Source organism: Zeus faber, assembly GCF_960531495.2.
Source record: "Zeus faber genome assembly, chromosome: 11".
Lineage (NCBI taxonomy): Eukaryota > Metazoa > Chordata > Actinopteri > Zeiformes > Zeidae > Zeus > Zeus faber.
In genome coordinates, this window is record NC_137205.1 from 10,551,987 (window position 1) to 10,560,900 (window position 8,914).

Genomic DNA, 8,914 nt, shown 5'->3' on the forward strand with positions numbered 1-8,914 from the left:
AAATTTGGCCCATTACGTAACAGGAAAAGGCCTTTATCTTTTCCGAGTCGCGAGGCCGGCGCTGACCGATCTCATCTGCGTCTCGCATCCAAACCCCCGCGCGAGAAGGTGCTCCAAAATACCACGCAAGTTATTCTCAGGCTCCTGACCTTTCACGGCCGCCGATGTTTAGAGAACATTTCTGAACAATTCGTCTGACTCCGCGAGTGGAAACCGAAGGCGACAGGGACCCCGAAAGAAAAGCTTGCGGAGGACTGAATTATTGCATAAAGAGGTCGAATGTATCATTTGGCTGCACTGTTATCTTTTAAAGAAACAACGCCATCGGCAAAAAAGAGAAATTCCAACACAAAGCCCAGGGTTGCCAGCTGTCCCTGACAGTTAACAAAATGTTCATTAATTAATTAAATTAATAAATAAATAATAAATGAATAAATATTAATTCCAGACAACGACGTGTGAGCTGTAAATCTGCCAGAGTACTCTTACGAAAATGTACATCATTATCAATATTAAAAGCCAGGCCAGCGTAAGTGAAGATTTAAATAGCGACCCTGTCGAGGAATCACCACCGCTACGTTCAGTTGGAAGGAGGGGATCAGTCATTTCGAGGCGGTTCTTCTGAGTTGAACGTGTTGCGTGATGTTCGGGGGAAACACGTCCGCCCGCAGTAAATTTGCGATTGTTTTTTAAACTATAAGAGTAGTTCAGATCGAAGTCAGACGTGTTTTTTTGGACTCCGGTCCGGGTGATCTGCCCCCAAAATTCTGACTTAAACGACTGTTACTTACTTTTCCAAGTACTCTGGGAGGTGGGATTTTTTTTTATGAGGGAGTTTTTACGAGTTATGGCTCCAATGGAATGCAACATACGCCAGCATATGCTTTGTGGCTTTGCCAATGCAATCTCCGCTAATAAGTTAAATTTGTAGGATACGTCGAAAGAACATCAACTGACTAACTACAGCAAGCATGTAAGCTAGCTTGTGTACTAGCTTACTAGCGTAGCGGCCAATTTGGTACAATTATTTCGGTTGTAGTCTCTGTGGAGCAGAAAAGCCAGAGCTCTGACGGTGGCTCTGGGGTTATTATGACTCACGAGGTGGAAGAGCTGACCAAGGAGGAAATTATTTGACCCCGTACGCGCAACGTTTCGCCGCGCGGGGGGAGAGATCGGGGGCGGAGCGGCTTTTTACATCCGGCGCTACGGCTACGGAGAGCGCCGCTTCGGCCGTCCCCTCCGCTCGGGTCGGAGCTCCGCACGCCCGGCCCCGATCAGGACGTGGCGAATAATAGCGCGCCATTGTTTGTCCAACGCGCTGTCGCTGTAGGAAACGCAGCGTGAGCGACCGCGCTATATTTATATCGTGTTTGATATTCACACGTTTGCGTCCAAGGCCACCGGCGGCCTGGGAAAATCATTATGACTTCATCCCCTGATACCAAGGCCGAGGCTTTAAGAGAACTGACATGGGCAATTTTTTTTGCACGCACATAAATATGCTGAGGGTGAGACATATATTATACATACAGCATATATTCATAAACAATACTTGTCATTGCGTCAAAATGGTCAAAAGTGTCTCTTGGACTTGAGGATGTGAAACAGTAAAATAACTTTAGTGGGTATTTTTCTAAATCTTGATCGGAAAATAATATGGACGGAGAATTGATGAGTACAAAACAAAATCAGGAAGGAAAATCATGTATAATGGGCGTCATTTCGAGTCCGATTGTTCAATTTTAATATATGTACGCATCACAAGCCAGTTTCCGGCCAAATGCTGACACTTGTGAGATGTGCTCCAGGTTGGAAGACCCGGGAGTCCTGCGATCTCACAAAGAGGAAGATCAACCACATCACTGCTGCCAAGCTGACATTTTACAGTGCGTTCATACGTGTCACGACCAATTTTTATCCTGGCTATTTATTTTTATTGCCCCCCTCTTATCTGAGTGATGATTTGCTGTGTTTGGTTTCTATGGAGGGAGGGATAGGAGGGGGCTCGTCCAGGTCCTTGACTGGAGGTGGGGATTTTCCCACCACACAGAGCAGCATGCTTCTCTCTCTCGTTCTCTCTCTCTCTCTCTCTCTCTTTCTCTCATTCTCTCGATACTCTCTCTCTCGCTGTCCCCCCCCTCTCCCCACACACACACACAGCACAGACACCTGCGAGCATAACATCTCACTTCAATACCGTCGAGAGAGAGAGAGAGAGAGAGAGAGAGAGAGAGAGAGAGAGGAAAGCTATAAATCATTCTGTGTTCTGACAACTTAATAAGTAATATTCATGAAAAATAATGTGTCTGTTGCTACTGTGCATTGAGTTCACATTTGCACATGCGTACGTGTGTGTCTTTTATCTTTGTATGTGTTAAGACCCACACACACACACACACACACACACACACACACACACACACACACACACACACACACACACACACACACACACACACACACACACACACACACAGATACATTCTTCGTTACATAGTGGACAGCAAAGGCACAACACAGCAACTAGCTGCTATGCAATAGATTGTAAATCTATAGCCACACACACACACACACACACACACACACACACACAGGGTCAGACACGAAAAGCATTCACACACATTAAAGCGGACTGTTGTTGGCGGCAGATTACCCCACCATCCCCACCCCGCCCCCCGCATATTGGCTCATACTCGCACCCACTGTCCCAAACTACGTGGACCGCCATTTCCACACAGTGCTCCGAGGACAGAGGGCCTTTCTATGCCAGACAATTGAGGGAGAGTGAGAAATGACAGCACTCGCCGAAAACCCTCTGAGATCTTTTTGAGAGGATGCGGAGAAGGTCACGGCGGCCAGCGGCTAATCTGCTCATCGAACAATGGCGCCGTTTGATTCCCCCCCGTGGCGATTCCACCGTCGGCCGCAAAGGTTCGCTGATTAACTCGACGCATTAAGCGCGTAAGTCGGATTCTTCTCCCCCCTCGGCACGGCTCCGCCGCTCCTCGGTTTCTCGTGCATGTGCACATCTGGGTCTTTTGGTGTGTGCTTTGTTTACATGTATGTGTCGCGTGTGTCTGCATGTGGACACTGGACGTTGGCATGTGCATGCCTACGCTTTTGACTCCGAATGGGAGTCAAGCTAGGGGTGAGACTGGAAGGGGGGGGAGGCAGTTGACCCTCAGATTAGTCAAGGGGATAGAGTCTCTCCAGCACGTGTCCCCGGCGATAACAGACTATCAAGTTGACCGAATGCAGTAATGGGAAGTCATTAGTGGGCCCGCCCCCCGCTCGCCCCCGTGGTACCAGACAGAGGAATGCGGCCGGACCAGCTTGAGAAAGGGAGGCAGGGCCACGTCCAGGTGCGATGGAGAGAACCGCGGTATTAATACATTTTCACTCGGGCCGTCCTCCGGCCTCGGTCGTGTCCCGCTTGTCTCTCTCACTTTTTTTACCCGAGTCATCCGTCGAGTTTTTCCACATCAAAAATTTCTCTTCGTAAAATGGAACCCCCCCCCCCTCCCCGGGGTTCTCGAACCCGCCCAAAGAGGCTGGGAGCCACAAACGCCGTATCAGCAAGCGCAAGTTAGAACCGACTCGGTGGAAGTCAATTTCGGCTGCAGTGGCTTGTAAATGCACCGTTGATGGTAACGATGGCGCGGTAAAGCTCCACCGCCGGAATATTCTAGTGTAGATGCGGGGGGGGATCAGGTGGCCCTCTGCGTAGGTCACAGTGTAAGTGAGCCTCTTGAGAAATTAAATTGCACTCGTCTTTATGTATTTTTCACCCATTATACATCATTATTCCCAACGGGAATGCATTGACGGAGCAGAGGGCGTCGTTGCTGCTCAACAGGCTGTCTCCGTGCTTCGTGTCTCAGCGAGGATCTGTCAACAGCAGCCAAGGGATACCTCTGGAATAGAGGGAGAGAGAGAGAGAGAGAGAGAGAGAGAGAGAGAGAGAGAGGGAAGGAACAAGAAGGGGAGAGAGAAGGAACGAGAGAGCGGCGGAGAAAGGAGGTGATTGACGTCAAAGAATTGCTGGAATGCGCTCGGTAGCGAGGCAGAGAAAGTCGCGAGGAGGGAGAAGGGAGCGAAATGAAGAAACTGATAGAAACGGAGTCAGCAAAGTGACAGAGTGGAGTGAAAAGCAAGGCAGGCAGTCAAACAGAAAGGGCAGAGTTTGATAGACAGGGAGAGCTAAATGAGACGCTGATTGTAGTTACAGACACTGGAGAGAGGGCGAAGGAGGCAGACCCAGAGGAATGCATTATCCCAAGGAGAACACACAGGAACCCCCCCCTCCACACACACACACACACACACACACACACACACACACACACACACACACACACACACACACACACGCACACACACACACACACACACACAGACCTCCAAAGCCTCACAGTGCATCTGGAGCGGGGCCAAGAACTAGCCCCTCTTTACATTTGTAGCCCCACTGTCACAAGTCAGGGGTAATTTACAGACACATAACTCTCACAGTTGATACGGTGCGATTTAGCCCTCAGAACCCTCTCCTTTCATACCAGATTATCGCTGGGTATTTGACCCCCACATAACTGGACCAATATGTTCCTAGGGGTAGTGTAAACACACCTTTTGTACGGCAAAGGGACCATATCTAACACAGTCCTTCTGCAAACTAAGCTACAAATGCAGTCAAATCGCTCGATGCACATACTGTACATGTACAGTACATGTAGTGCAAAGGCAGACATCAGTTCAGAAAATACCCAATGTATAGTTATTGCGAGGATGCTCCCATGTCATGAGACTCAGGGTCATCTAGGCACAAGTTCAGTCCTAGACAACACCGTCTGCCTGTTAACACCCCCCCAGCAGATAATTGAAGATCATTATGTTAACCAAGTGTCAAACATGGGGCAAAGTCATAGCCCTGGTTAGGGCATGTCTTGTGTCTGGCAAAAGGCCTCGCCTTTTGCACAAAATGATCTCAGCACAAAAAGGAGAAAGAAAGTGTGTATGTGTTATTAATCCACTGCTGTGGTCGACAAGGGCTGTCGATGACAGTCTGTATGCTTTGAAATGTGATTGTTGGCGCAAAGCTGGAATTCAACATCTCGCGGCTATCCCTATTGGCCGGTAGATATTGTATTTGTTATTTGAACAGCTAGCAGGCGTTCAAAAAGAGATGGGCATTTTAAATATTCTGTCATACTAAGGGGCAAATTGTCTCCAAGCCAAGTATTTGTATACTTCATGCACGGTTATTTTAGAGCACAGGGATTAAACCAAACCATCCAGAATACTTTGTCAAGCCTGAGAGGTGTTTTCTTGCCCCCACCCATTTTTGTTTGTGTGTGTGTGTGTGTGTGTGTGTGTGTGTGTGTGTGTGTGTGTGTGTGTGTGTGTGTGTGTGTGTGTGTGTGTGTGTGTGTGTGTGTGTGTGTGTGTGTGTGTGTATGTGTGTGTGTGTTGGGGGGGGGGGGGGGGTAGTCCAGTCTTCTTCTGGAAGAGACAATATGAAGACACAAACAAGATAGAGAGCCAGAGGGCCACACCACGCTGCAGAATGCAAGCACCTCCATGAGGAATGTCTGGTTTTGTTTTGTTCTTCCAGACTGTATATAGCAGCCATCCGCTGCCAGGCTCCCCTCCCTATCCTGGTTCAGAGGGGACTTCCCTGCGTACTGTAGCACGGCTCCAGGTCGGACCCACGGCCACACTGTCAACTACACTGCATCGCCGCGGACACAGTGACCTGCGCGGGCCCCCCTTGGTCACACTACAGGAGTCCAACGGCGTAGGTTTGGTGGAAGACCAGCTCGTCTTGTGCTTCTGTCTCCTTGCCACGACCTTGTTTCAATCCTGACCTCACCTTCTCGGCCTCGCTCGGCTTCAGTAATACAGTCTGAATTCTCCCTTCCGTCTCTCTTTCTGTCACTTCGATCGACTTTCTTTCTTTCATCCCTCTCGCTGTCACTTCAATGCAGTTTCTGCTCAAATTTCCCGTTCCCTCTGTCCCTCGGTCCTAATTCACTGTTTTTTCTATTTTTCACAGTATGTTTCCATTCGCCGACATATAAGAGAAGCAAAGGAGAAAAGGCGTGTTTTCTTCACCAGTTTGTTAATTTAATGCACGGAAGGGATGGGAAGGCTGTTCAAAAAAAAAAACGGCTCCATTGTTTTCCACTTCATTTTCAAATCCGGTCAAGTCAGCGTCGCAGCGCTTGATTAAACTGAAACCAATCTTCAAAAAGCAGCCCAGTAAAACCATTCTCGGAGATCAGAGGAGAGGGAAGGGAAAGTGAAAGGGAGGAGGGCACGAGGGTCAACGTTTGAAAGAGCAATGGGGGGGGGGGGGTTAAAGATGAGGGATGGGGCCCCTCAGACAGACAGAGACAGCCAGGCCGGCGGCCGCCGAGCCTCATCGCCGCACAGAAATAGCAACGGAAGAAGAATTTACAGTAGAAAACAGAGAAGGGCGTGCAGGTGGAGACTTAATGGCCGTTCTAAAGATACCCCAAAGTGCACACACAGTTTACACAGTTTCTATCTTTGGTTATCTTCTCTCTCTCTCTCTCTCTCTCTCTCTCTCTCTCTCTGTCTGACATGAAGGTTCTGCCCCCTCCTCTGTCTTTCCTGTTTACAAGGATGCTTCCTGGTGGCATTGTATTGAAGTGTCATGGTCCGTCATCTGGTATTCCTCTCAGAGGAAGGTATACGTTGCATGGCCTTGGGGAAGACGACAAATATAACTAAGCATAAGTTGAATGAATTAAACAATATGGTCAAGTGCATTGCTTGGGGCTCTTTTCTCATATGGTCGTTCACGGAATCCAGTCGTGGATTTGATAGAGTGAAAAACTCTGCACAGATATAGCCAGACAAAAATGTTGCATCCCTGCCTGTTTAGTGTTTGGGAGTTTTCTTGTACCTGAGGACAATTGAAAAATCCTCCTGACCATGTGTATTCACTGCCTTACTGTACTGTATGTAGCATACTGTACTGCATACTGTATCACTGTTCTGGGTTACTGCATACTGCACTGTATTGCTGTTCTGTTCGGTGTTACTGTATTGCTGTGCTGTACTGTTGGATACTGTACTGTATATCTCCACAAACACTACCTCACTTTATTCACGTGGCACTTCAATGCACATATCTGTATATACATAATAGCCTATCCCATATACATAAGTCTATTCCCTTTATTTCTATTTTGTATCCCCACTCTGCATCACCTTTGAGTTCTTAATTTTATTTTATTGTATAGTATTCGACTTACTTACTGCATTAGGTTTAAGGAATCAGTTAGTTAGTCAAGTAGAAATTTTTAGGTAGCTATTGTGTTCAGTCTAGAACATATTGTGCGTAATCATTGCATATAGTATGTATGAAAGAATGTATATGTATGTGACAAATAAATCTCTTGAATCTTGAATCTATAAAAAACCCTGAATCCACTGAGGAACTTTCGGGTTAAGTGCCATGTTGGAGGCTCTCGGTTGTTTGAGGCACCAAATTTGGTAGAATGTCCTCCATACGGACATTGACCGGTCGGGAGCCCTTCTTTCTTCCCTTATCGACCTCCTTTTTTTTTTTATCTCAGTGAAAGAGAAGAAAACCCGCAGACTTTGAACCGTCCGGCTGACGTGACATCTCTCACGGGTTCCGCTGGTCGCCTCTGCTCCGCAGGCTTCTCAGTCGTGTTCTGTGTGAATTCTATTGAGTCAAAAATAAAGACTCTAAAGCACCATTGAAAGAGACATAAAATGTAAAGGTCAGGAGGCGGTAGGTAATTAATGTGACACACCCCGGTTGACACCTTTGTAATTTTGTAGTTCCCGTCTTTGTAGTATTGCCATGCAGCTGCACTCTGAACAGTTGAAAATCCTTAGAATGCCATAAATTATGGGGGGGGGGGGGGGGGGGGTGTCAAGTCTCCTGCGCACATTCTTGGAAGGCTTTTACACAGAGAGAACACGCACACCTGCGCTCACGCCCGTAGTCGTACCGCACTGTACAAACACACGCACACACACACACATACACACATACACACACACAAGCATCCAGTCCACACACACGCACACAAACATGCATGCAAACATTAATGTACACGCCTTTGTTGCTCTTATATTTTCTTTCTTACTTCAAACACATAATCATGGACAAATGTACACACACACACACACACACACACACACGTACGCACGCACACACACACAGACATACACAATAGAGAGTGCACAGACTGGGAAGTTTGTTCGAGTGTTAGTTAAATTGAGGACCCTGTAATCAAAGTGAACAATCAGACAGGTCGGGACAGCGCAGAGGGAACGCGGAATGAAAAGCGAGCTCGGAGAAAATCGACCACATCCGTAAGTGTTCCAGATACAGTATCTGCGCCGTACCCGCTCATTACCGTTATTGAGGTAATTACTTATCGGATGGTTTTGTGGGATGGCACACAGAGAAGGAGAGGAGACGGGAGGGATGGACAGAGCAACAGAGAGACAGACTTATACTGTAGGAAGCCGATAGATAGATAGATAGATAGATAGATAGATAGATAGATAGATAGATAGATAGATAGATAGATAGATAGATAGATAGATAGATAGATAGATAGATAGATAGATAGATAGATAGATAGATAGATAGATAGATAGATAGAGAGAGAGAGAGATAGACAGACAGACAGATGGACAGATAGACAGACAGACAGACGGACAGACAGACAGACAGACAGACAAGTTTGCTTATGTTCAAATGGTTCGTTGTTCTTTATGGCACTTAACGGAGCGCAGGTACGCAAAGGGTGAGCTTCTGGGGAGCAGGGGAGTGGGGATGGGGGATGAAATAAAAGGATATAATGGTTTATTGGGGAGGCAGAGAAGGAGAGGAAATGAGAGGGGAGCG